Source organism: Zingiber officinale, chromosome 8A (assembly GCF_018446385.1).
Source record: "Zingiber officinale cultivar Zhangliang chromosome 8A, Zo_v1.1, whole genome shotgun sequence".
NCBI classification, from domain to species: Eukaryota; Viridiplantae; Streptophyta; class Magnoliopsida; order Zingiberales; family Zingiberaceae; genus Zingiber; species Zingiber officinale.
The window spans coordinates 94,636,156-94,645,008 of record NC_056000.1 but is presented as its reverse complement, the minus strand read 5'-3'; the positions used below and the strand labels follow the sequence as shown (position 1 = coordinate 94,645,008).

Below are 8,853 nucleotides of genomic sequence, written 5' to 3'. Positions count from 1 at the left end.
TGCCCTAAACCCATTTAGGAGTATAAGTAATGAGCGGTATCTAGCAACACATCATTACTACCCAAGTTACAAGAATGTCGAGATCCGACATCACCTTGTGACTACCAATTGTGACTCCTCACAAAATATGTCATTGTCCTTCTATCCTAGACATCTAGATTGATCAATATGAGGCATAGACCGTGTCATCCTCTAATCAATCTAAATCTTGAACTCCAAGTAGACTCACTCGATCAAATGAGCTCAACATCTAATGTTGACTCATTTGGGCATGGCCATGCACTTCGTGGTCTAACTCTATCAAGAATATTGATGTCGCTCCCGTCATATGGGAGGGATAGATCCCATCTACATCACTCACATCCCTCTGCATAATTTGTTACATACCCAGTAATCTTCTTTATAGTCCACCCTGTTACGGGTGACGTTTGACGAAACCAAAGTACATAACTCCTTATGTAGGGATCCATAGTGACTTCAGGTCTAAGGACTAATAATCATAATAATAGCCACATGAGAAAGTATATGACACTCATATAACGATCCATAATACTTTCTCATGGTGGGTCATTCAGTATACATTCTCCAATGTATACCCATGTGTCAGCTTGATATCTCTATATCCATGACTTGTGAGATCAAGTCATCGAGCTGACCTACATGCTAGTCTTATTGCATTAACATTGTCCCTGAATGTTAATACTCGACTAGGAATGATTTAGAGTAGTGTTCCCTATATCATCTCACTATCGATTCAACTAATCGATTGATATAGGTATGAACTTTCTACTCAAGGACGCTATTATACTTAGTCTATTTGGCACTAATACAAATAAGTATAATAACCAAACAAATGCCTTTATTAATATACAAAAATATGATACAATGAGTCCATACAATCATCAAATGATTGGCTCTAGGGCTCTAACTAACACTTAATACTTTCATGTATAAGCATACTTAGTCTTACAAATAGTTCTAATCAAACAGAGATAGAATGAATAAAAGTTGTGAGAAGGTACTTTCTTACTTGGAAGCTGCAGGATCAATGCTTGATGTGTGTGGTGGAAGGATGAAACTTGCTCTGATACCAAACTGTAATGCCCCGACCTTTTACCCTTACCTATTCGGTCAGACGCCCCAAGGATACAATGCGCAGGGCACGGCCGTGTGACGGTCCCACGGCCGTGTGTCCCCTTGGTCGAGAGGAAAAGGTGCATAACCGTGAGAATACACACAGCCGTGCCCCCTTGGCTAAGAGGAAGAGGTGCACGATCGTTTGAATACACATGACCGTGTCCCCTTGGCCGAGAGGAAGAGGTGCACTGCCGTGTGAATATACACGATCGTGTCCCTTTGGCCAAGAGGAAGAGGTGCATGACCGTGTGAAAATACACGGTCATGCCCCTTTGGCCGAGAGGAAGAGGTGCACGACCATGTGAATCCACACGGCCGTGTCACCTTGGCCGAGAGGAAGAGTCCCGAGGCTGTGTGAATCCACACGACCGTGTCATGGGTCATGTGGGGGTCACACCCTGCTCTACAAAAAGGGATTGTTCTCCTCTTTGTACTTATCTTTGGGTTAGGGTTCTCGTCCATTGCTTGAAGAGGGATCCTCCCCTTTGGGGAGACCCTAGATCTGATACGAACCCCACCAACAAATGTGATGGAACCCGAAACAAAGGTGGATAGTGTTAGCTAGAGCCCTAGAGCCAATCATTTGATGATTGTATTATGGACTTATTGTATCATATTTTTATATTAATAAAGGCATTTGTTTGGTTATTATACTTACTTGTATTGGTGCCAAATAAACTAAGTATAATAACGTCCTTGAGTAGAAGGTTCTTACCTATATCAATCGATTGGTTGAATCGATAGTGAGATGATATAGGGAACACCACTCTTAATCATTCCTAGTCGAGTATTAACATTCAGGGACAATGTTAATGCAATAAGACTAGCATGTAGGTCAACTCGATGACTTGATCTCACAAGTCATGGATATAGAGATATCAAGTTGACACATGGGTATACATTAGAGAATGTATACTGAATGACCCGCCATGAGAAAGTATCATGGATCGTTATATGAGTGTCATATACTTTCTCATGTGGCTATTAGTATGACTACTAGTCCTTAGACCTGAAGTCACCATAGATCCCTACATAAGGAGTTATGTACTTTGGTTTCGTTAAACATCACCCGTAACTGGGTGGACTATAAAGGCGATTACTGGGTATATAATAAATTATGCAGAGGGATGTGAGTGATGTAGATGGGATCTATCCCTCCAATATGACGGGAGAGACATCGGTATTCTTGATAGAGTGAGATCACGAAGTGCATGGCCATGCCCAAATGAGTCAATATAGGATATTGAGCTCATTTGATTTAATGAGTCTACTTGGAGTTCAAGATTTAGATTGGTCAGAGGATGACACGGTCTATGCCTCACATTGACCAATCTAGATGTCTAGGATAGAAGGACACTTGTCATATATTGTGAGGAGTCACAATTAGTAGTCACAAGGTGATGTTGGATCTCAACATTCTTGTAACTTGGGTAGTAATGATGTGTTGCTAGATACCGCTCATTACTTATGCTCCTAAATGGGTTTAGGGCATTGCCAACGTTACAAGAACCTATAGGGTCACACACTAAGGACAATTAGATGGAGATTAGGTTCTTATGATGAACCAAGAGGATTAGATTCATTTGATGAATCAAATTGGATTAAGAGTAATCCTAATTGGGCTAACTTGAGTTGGACTCAAGTGGATTCATGTATTCAATGAGTCTAATTTAGATTATGACTCATTAAATTAACTTAATTTAATGAATTAGATTCATTATATTAAGTTGGCTTGAATCAAATGGTTAGATTAGATCAACCATGGAAGAGATTTGGTCAAGTTTGACTTGACTTGAGAGGAAGATTAAAAGTCAAGTTTGACTTGACTTTATGCCATCTCATTGGTGAGTAGGCATTGATGTGGACCAATGATGTTACTCCACATCATCATGGGTGCCACCTCATGGAAGTTACAAAGTCATTTTCTTTAATAGCTTCACATTAATTGCACTTAATGCAAATTTTGGGAGTTACACTTTGAATATGGCCGGCCACTTTTGAATGGGGATGAAATTGATTTTCCTCATTCAAGTGCATTATTCTTTCTTCTTCCTCTTGGAGCTCTCTCCCTCTCCCTCTCCTCCTCAACTTGGCCGAACCACACATAGGTGCTAGCACACCTTTTTGTGTGGTTTTCTCCACCTACGTGTTCGTGTGGATACTTCTAGAGGAGTATCTATCTTGATACTCTTGAGATCCGGCACCGTTTGGACGAGCGGGAACGCGAAGGGCTTCGCTTCAAAGGTATAACTCGTTTCATGTAGATTTAGGAGTAGATCTAAGTAGAAACTCGTACTCGTAATTTTGTTTTGAAATCTTTTCTTCGCACGAGATCCGTTGGCTAGGGTGATTCGGGGTTTCCGCGACGCGAAAAAGTGGTTTTTGCGGCCCGAAAAACCCAACAGATAGAACCCCAAGAACTAAACGACAAGAGTGTGAGCCTTGACCCGTAACCAAGAATTGGCACGAACCAAGCCTACGAAGGAAAGAAACGCCACACCTAGGGGTGATAAGTTTCGATGGGTTGAACACCACGAGAGTAGACTCGATAAGTTCAGCAAGTTCTTTCAAGAACTAAGAGATCACACAATCTCACCAAAAACTAAGTTGCTTCATACTAAGATGCCCCTCCCTTATATAATGGGTGTGAACAAGGAAAATACAAGATAAGTACATGCACAATTAGAGTCCTAATGTTGCATGCCTTATGCAAGCTATCTAGAAACCCAAAACAAAATAAATGCATGCACAATTAGAGTCCCAAGTTGCATACTTCATTAAACAATCTAAAATACTTAAGTCTTTATGCATGAACGAATTCCCATGCTTTGCATGCTTATTAGCGTTCTTCCGTTAAGCGCGGCCAGTCATGGATGGTTGTGCCCGATTACGTGGATTAGGCCACGACTAGCAGTTGCGATTATCTTGGTTTCTCCTTGCTCATAGTCCTCCCAATGTTTTTTTATTAGCCCATTTAGTGCTTCCTTGAAATGCTTTGCCCGTAGTCTTGTAATTGGGCCTTCTGGAAGTGATAACTGATCTCTCCTATCTTCAGCCCTTGAGCATACATCATTCTCCCCTTCTTGAAAAGGATTTGTCCTCAAGTCATCACCTGCATCAAACGGGGATAAGTCAGTAACATTAAAAGTAGAATGTACGTCATACTCACCTGGTAGTTCAAGTTTGTAGGCATTATCATTGATGCGCTCTAATTCTTGAAATGGGCCATCCCCTCGAGGTAGAAGTTTAGAACGACGTTTGTCCGGAAATCGCTGCTTTCAGAGGTGTAACCAAACCCATTCTCCTGGTTCAAACACAATTTTCTTGCGCCCCTTGTTAGCTTGTTGCATGTATTACTGAGTTCTTTTCTCAATATTCAGTCGTGCTTGTTCATGAATCTTCTTTACGAATTCGGCCTTCTGCTTACCATCTATGTTTATATGATCACTTACAACTAAAGGAATCAAATCTAATGGTGACAAGGGATTGAAACCATAAACAATTTCAAATGGAGAAAATTTAGTCGCAGAATGTATGCTCCTATTGTAAGCAAATTCAACATGAGGTAGACAATCTTCTCATATTCTCAAATTCTTGTTAATAAACCGCACGAAGTAAAAAGGACAAGGTTCGATTGACCACTTCAGTTTGCCCATCAGTTTGGGGGTGACAAGTTGTAGAGAACAACAATTTAGTTCCTAATTTCCCCCACAAAGTCTTCCAAAAATAACTCAAAAATTTTGCATCTCTATAAGAGACAATGGTCCTAGGCATGCCATGCAACCTAATAATCTCTTTAAAGAATAATTCAGCTATATGCGATGCATCATCGGTTTTATGACATGGAATGAAATGCGTCATTTTAGAGAATCTGTCTACCACAACAAAAATTGAATCTCTCCCTCTCTTGGTCCGGTGTAATCCTAAAACAAAGTCCATTGAAATATCAGTCCAAGGTTCACTAGGTATAGGCAAAGGAGTATACAAGCCATGGGGTTTCAATTTAGATTTAGCTTATTTGCAAGTGATACACTTCTCACAAATTCTTTCCACGTCGTGTTTCATATGAGGCCAAAAGAAATGATCCTGTAAAACCCCTAAAGTCTTAGTAACGCCAAAATGACCCATCAATCTACCACCATGGGCTTCCCTAGTGAATAATTCACGTAACGAACACATAGGGACACACAATCTATTTTCACGAAATAAAAACCCATCATGCCTAAAGAACTTACCAAATGCAACCTTATCGCATGCTTTGAACACCTCAGAAAAATCAGTATCGTTAGTATATAAATCCTTGATATATTCAAATCCAAGTAACTTCGTATCTAAAGTGGACGGTAAAGCATACCTTCGAGATAGTGCATCAACAACTACGTTCTCCTTTCCTTGCTTGTATTTGATCACATAAGGAAATGTCTCAATGAATTCTACCCATTTTGCTTGGCGTCGGTTCAACTTATGTTGGCTCTTCAAATGCTTTAGAGATTGATGATCTATGTGAATCACGAATTCTTTTGGTCATAGGTAATGTTGCCATGTCTCCAATGCTCTCACCAATGCATACATTTCCTTGTCATATGTGTGATAGTTGAGAGTGACTCCACTCAACTTCTCACTGAAATAAGCAATGGGTCTCATTTCCTGCATAAGCACAGTACCTATACCAACACCAGAAGCATCACATTCGATTTCAAATGTTTTAGAAAAATCTGGTAGGATTAGTAAAGGAGCAGAACTTAGCTTTTCTTTCAAAGTGTTGAAAGCTCTCTCTTGCTCCTCTCCCCACTTGAATGACTCATTTTTCTTGATGACTTTAGTAAGAGGAGCTGCAATATTGCTAAAATCACGAACAAACCATCGATAGAAGCTGGCCAAACCATGGAAACTCCTCACTTGGCTAACTGTTGTCGGTGTTGGCCACTCTTGGATTGCTTTCACCTTTTCCTCATCCATCTCAACGCCTTTAGTACTAACAACAAAACCAAGAAACATAACTTTGTCCGTACAAAAGGTGCATTTATCGAGGTTAGCAAAAAGCAATTCTTCTTTTAGCACACTCAAAACTAACCTTAAATGTGTAACATGCTCTTCTAAGCTTCTACTAAAAATCAAAATATCATCAAAATACACAACTACAAATTTCCCTAAGAAAGCACGCAAAACATGGTTCATCAAATGCATAAAAGTGCCAGGAGCATTAGTTAAGCCAAAAGGCATTACTAACCATTCATATAAGCCATGCTTAGTCTTAAAACCAGTTTTCTATTCATCACCTTCCTTCATCCTAATCTGATGATATCCACTCCTAAGATCAATTTTTGTGAACACACAAGAACCATGCAATTCATCAAGTATATCATCAATCCTAGGAATTGGATGGCGATACTTTACCGTGATGTTGTTGATGGCTCGACAATCCACACACATCTTCCATGTTCCGTCCTTCTTGGGAACTAGTAACACAGGCACGACGCAAGGACTCATGCTTTCTCGAACATATCCCTTTTCTAATAATTCATTAACTTGCCTCTGAAGTTCCTTTGTTTCCTCCGGATTGCTTCTATAGGCAGGTCAATTCGGAATGGAGGCACCAGGTATGAAGTCAATTTGGTGCTCAATTCCTCTAATGGGAGGTAAACCATGTGGAACCTCTTCAGGAAAGACCTCCTTGAATTCCTGTAAGAGAGAAACAATAACACTAGGCAAAGAATTGTTAAGGTCGTTAGTGCTCAAGAGTGCCTCCTTATACAAAAGGATAAGGGGCAGCTGATTTGAAAACAAAGCTCACTTAATCTCACTTTTTTTTGCATAAAAAATATTTTTCTTTCTCTCTCCTTTTTTTTCCTTGCCCACTCTTTTTGTCTCTTTCCTCTCATCTTCTTTCCTCTCATTTTTCTTTCCCTCTTCTTTTTTCTCAATTTTTTTTCTCTCAATTTTTTTTTTCTTCTTTTCATTTTCTTTTTGTAGTCTCAACTGGTCCTCCATAACTTGTCTTGGAGTCAACGGTACAAGAATAATAGGTTGCCCTTTCAAAGTAAAACTATACTTATTTGTGAGGCCATCATGTGTTACCTTTCGATCAAATTGCCAAGGTCTACCCAACAATAGATGGCATGCATGCATGGGAACCACGTCACACAACAGCTCATCTTCATATTTGCCAATGGAGATTGCTACCAAGACTTGTTTTGTTACCTTGATTTCTCCGCAATCGTTTAGCCACTGCAGTCGATAAGGTCGTGAATGTTTTCGAGTTGGTAGTGATAATTTCTCCACCAAATCAGTACTTGCCACATTGGTGCAACTCCCCCCATCAATAATAACACTGCAAACCTTGTTATTGATAAAGCAACGGGTATGAAACAAATTCTTCCATTGATTACCTTCTTCCTCCTTCGCTTGTAGATTTAGAACTCGTCGGGCCACCAATAAGTCTCCGATAACAGCATGTTGTTCATCATCACTGTCATCTTTTTGTGGCACTTCTTCAACTATTTCATCCTTATCTTCCGACTCAAGTTCACCTTGAGCGTTTATTACCATCACCCTTTTGTTCACACATTGACTAGCTATATGACCATGCCCTTGACATTTAAGACACTTGATATCACGAGTTTTGGAGGAAATGGGCTCGCGATTACCTTGAGTAGTAGATGGTGTAGGTTTGGGCTTCTTGAAGGGTTCAAACTTTGGCTTATTTTGAGGTTGTTCCTCCTTTCTTGGAGCTGTCCGCCATGTGCCATGAGTAGTCATTGGTTGCCCCCTCCTAGCCAATCCTCTCCTCTTGAGTTGTTCTTCCACTTTTTGTGCTTGGTGGACCATGTCTGACAGCTCAACATAATGCTGCAATTCAACAATATCAGCAATTTCTGGGTTTAAACCATGTAAAAACCTGGCCATGGTGGCTTCCTAATCTTCATCAATATTAGCTCGGATCATGGACAACTCCATCTCCTTGAAATATTCATCCACACTTTTGGAGCCTTGAGATAACCTTTGAAGCCGCTGATATAAGCTTCTATAATAATGGCTGGGTACAAACCTCCTTCTCATGAGCACTTTCATTTCCTCCCAAGTGGACACAGGTTGCTCTCTATTCCTTCTCCTAGTCATCACCACTTGATCCCACCAAACAATAGCATAATCAGTGAATTCAATGGCAGCTAACTTCACCTTTTTAGACTCTGAGAATTCATGACATTCAAACACCATTTCCATCTTAGTTTCCCATTCCAAGTAAGCTTCTGGGTCATTTCTTCCTTGGAAGGTTGGAATTTTCATCTTAATCCCTCCTAAATCATTATTTCTTCTAGTTCTGTTTCTATCTCCTCGATGTCCAATCCTGCCCCGATTGTAGTTTTGCTCATCAAAGTCTTCCACAATAACCTCTTCATCTTCTTCGACATCAATCCCTTGGGCATGCCTTCATTGTGGTCTAGTAATACGATCTTGTTGATGTCTTCTTGGTGTCCCATCCTCCACCCGATCCAACCTCTCATGGATAGATTCTAATTCCTCCCTCATCATCCGCTGCATCTCCCCCATCAATGCTTGTAATTGCAAGTTCGGAAGTGGCCTAGCCACCTCATTTGCTCCATCCTCCTGGTTCTTGGACATGGCTGCAAAATGAAAGAAAACCTCACAAGCACTCAACTCACGTTTGGATGGTAGCTCTCAATTGATGATATCTCTCAGTTCTTGATCAAACTC

At 40.4% G+C, this 8,853-nt stretch overlaps 1 pseudogene; it reads right to left on the bottom strand.

Annotated features, from left to right (window-relative positions):
* Positions 1-4,088: 4,088 nt before the first annotated feature.
* LOC122008915 lies at positions 4,089-8,433 on the bottom strand (annotated as a pseudogene).
* Positions 8,434-8,853: the final 420 nt, after the last annotated feature.